Genomic DNA, 3,157 nt, shown 5'->3' on the forward strand with positions numbered 1-3,157 from the left:
AAAAAAATAAATAAATACTGCATGGTTCAAAATCGGGAATGGAGTGTGTCAGGGATGTGTCTTATCTCCATACCTTTTCAATATATATTGCAGAACAGATCATCCAGAAGGCTGGGCTCTTTGAGAAGGAATGTGGCATCAGCATTGGAGAAAGACTCATTAAGCACCTGCGTTATGCAGATGATGCAAGCTTGCTTATTGAAACTGTGGAGGACTTGAAGCGCTTGCTGTGGAAGATCAAGGACTAAAGCCTTCAATATGAATTGAAGATTATTATCAAGAAAACAAAGGTTCTCACAGCTGGGATGATTGACAGCATCATGATAGATGCTGAAGAAACTGAGATTGTTGACAGCTTTACTTGGCTCCACAATCAACCTGTGGGTACCAGCAGCCAGGAAATCAAAAGATGGATTGCACTGGGAAAGTCTGTTGTCAGGGACATCTCTAGAGTACTGAAGAGCAACAATGTCAGTCTAGAGACTAAAGTGTGCCTGATTCAGGCCTTGGTCTTCACAATTACTTGCTATGCATCAGAAAGCTGGACAATTACCAGAGATAATAGAAGCGGAACTGTTGACTTTGAGCTGCTGGAGAAGAGTACTGAATATACCACAGACTTCTAGGAGAACAGTTTCATCCTGGAGAGAGTGAAACTAGGCTGCTCCTTGGAGGCAAGGATTCTGAAGCTTCGTCTGACATACTTTGGACATGTTGCAAGGAGGGACCAGTCCTTGGAGAGGGACATGCTTAGGAGGGTGGAGGGAGAGCACAAGAGAAGATGACCCAGTATGAGATTAATTGATTCAGTGATTGGGGTAATGGGGGCTAGGTGTGTTAGAGACAGTAAAGTTGGCTCAGGATAGAGCAGGGTTCAGAGCTGTTGTACATAGGGTTCCTACGTGTCACAGGTGACTCAATGGCACATAACAACAACAATGCCTCTTTTCTCCTGGCAACATACCATCAGGTTTGGGTCCACCCCTAACTTTGCAGAAGTGTTTCTCTCCCTTTCTTCACTTTTCTCCTTAACACTCTTACAACGTATAACTATCTTTTACCAACCATGCCTCTTTTGCATTACCATAATAAACCTTTTCACTTTTTTTAATAAATTGGAGGAAGGGAAGAGTACCATGCTCTAAACAGATGTACATGACTAATTAAGCTACTTTTTGTTTTAAAAAAGACTTTAGGGTATTACATTGAAATCAATGCCCTAGTTTGTCCTTTTCACATAAGCAAAAGAACTATGCTAGGCAGAATAGACTAGAGAAGAAGACAGTTCCCAAGTACAAAGTAGTGCAACATACAGCAATTTTAATGTTTCTTGAGAGAGCAGAGTATAGTGCATGGAGCATTAAATTATAGGCCAAAGCTTTTTATAAGAATGAGGAGGTAGAAATGAGAGTGAAATAATAAAGACAGATTTTTTAGAAAGTTACATCCCTAGAGGGCTGGACCTCCCTCCTGGAAAGAAAAGAGGAGGAGCAAGGCTGCATGCGACTGAGGTGAGGCTCTATGGCCTTCTTCTCTGGGTCGGCCTCAGGCCTGGAGTCTGGCCAATAAGGTGAGGTCGTGGAGAGCTCAAAGGTTAGTGGGTGGTTCTCATTCTGTTCTTTAATGTCACTCATGTGCCCAAATGATCACTACTTATGATATCTCTCATGCACCCCAAACAATTCTGTGCATGTCAATATTGGCTTCCTGATTCTGATAGCTTAATTATTTAAGCATAAATTTTTCTTGGTTCTAATCCTAGAAAAAAAAATTGGAAAAGCCTGCTGTCAGAGACCTCTCCAAAGTATTGAAGAGCAATGATGTCAGTCAGGAGACTAAGGTGCACCTGATCCAAGCCATAGTCTTTGCAAGTACTTGCTATGCCTTGGAAAGCTGGACAATGACTAGGGATGATAGAAGAATTGATACCCTTGAGCTGTGGTGCTGGAGAAGACTACTGAATATACAATGGCTAGGAGAACAAACAAATTCATCCTAGAGGGGGTGAAACCAGGGTGCTCCTTGGAAGCAAGGATTCTGAAGCTTCATCTGACATATGTTGGACATGCTTCAAGGAGGGACCAGTCCTTGGAGAAAGACATAATGCTTGGGAGCATGGAGGGACAGTGCATGAGAGGAAGGCCCTCGATGAGATTGATTGATTTAGTCACTGAGGTAATGGGGATAGGTGTGTCAGAGACAATTGGCACAGGATAAAGCAGGGTTTAGGGCTATTGTACATAGGATCACTATGAGTGGCAGGTGACTTGATGGCACATAATGACAACAACAACAACAATTCTAGGAAGGGGATAGTTTAAGTTCAACTTAAAACTTAAATATAATGGTATCAGGGCTTCATCTAACCCCAATTGTGGATAGCTTGCCATAGAGATAGCTGGGCCGCAACTGAGATCAGAGTCCAGGCTGTATTGGGCACCCTCTGCAAACAGAGAATTCTGCCAACCCTCTGGAAGAGATAGTAGATGCCCTTTCAAACAGAAGGTTCCACCCAGCCTCCTTCCAGAGGGGATACCGTTCCTGAACTCTGGACTCATTCTACTCTTGGTTTAAGAATTAAGCTTACCCACTGTTACATTGGCAACATTTACATATAAGAAAAATATAGCTTCACGAGATAGGAATTTTTTTTCATTGTTGGTTTAGACTAAATAAAAACTATGGGAAAGCTAAAAAAGATGCCTTTCATCTGTGGAGGGCCTCAGCCTGGCATTCCTCTTTTTCAGAATTCATTTCCTCGTGTCCCCGTTTTCATTCTGTTTCTGGTTAACAACACCCTATTACTCCAGAAAATTAGAATTCCATTAGATTTTTTAATTTTGCACTACATTTCCCACCCTTTGATCAAGATTTATCTATAGAATAATAGAGTGAAAGGCTCAATATTAGTAGCAGGGCACCATTCTGTTTTGGTGTAATGGGAAAAGAGGAACTTCTTTTGTTGAAAGAACGAGATCCCAGGGATACTTAGGGATGATACTCTTCATACTTAATCAAAGATCTATATTCTAGTTTCCTAATGTCTCTATATTAGGAAATGATACTTCAAGTAAGCACAGTTGTTGTTACTGTTCTGTAGTATCGAATTGTTTCCAACACATGTTGTTGTTGTTGCTATGTGCCATTGAGTCCCTTG

Source organism: Elephantulus edwardii, unplaced genomic scaffold, assembly GCF_000299155.1.
Source record: "Elephantulus edwardii isolate Elephantulus edwardi_28Jun2011 unplaced genomic scaffold, EleEdw1.0 scaffold00096, whole genome shotgun sequence".
In the NCBI taxonomy this organism is placed as follows: domain Eukaryota; kingdom Metazoa; phylum Chordata; class Mammalia; order Macroscelidea; family Macroscelididae; genus Elephantulus; species Elephantulus edwardii.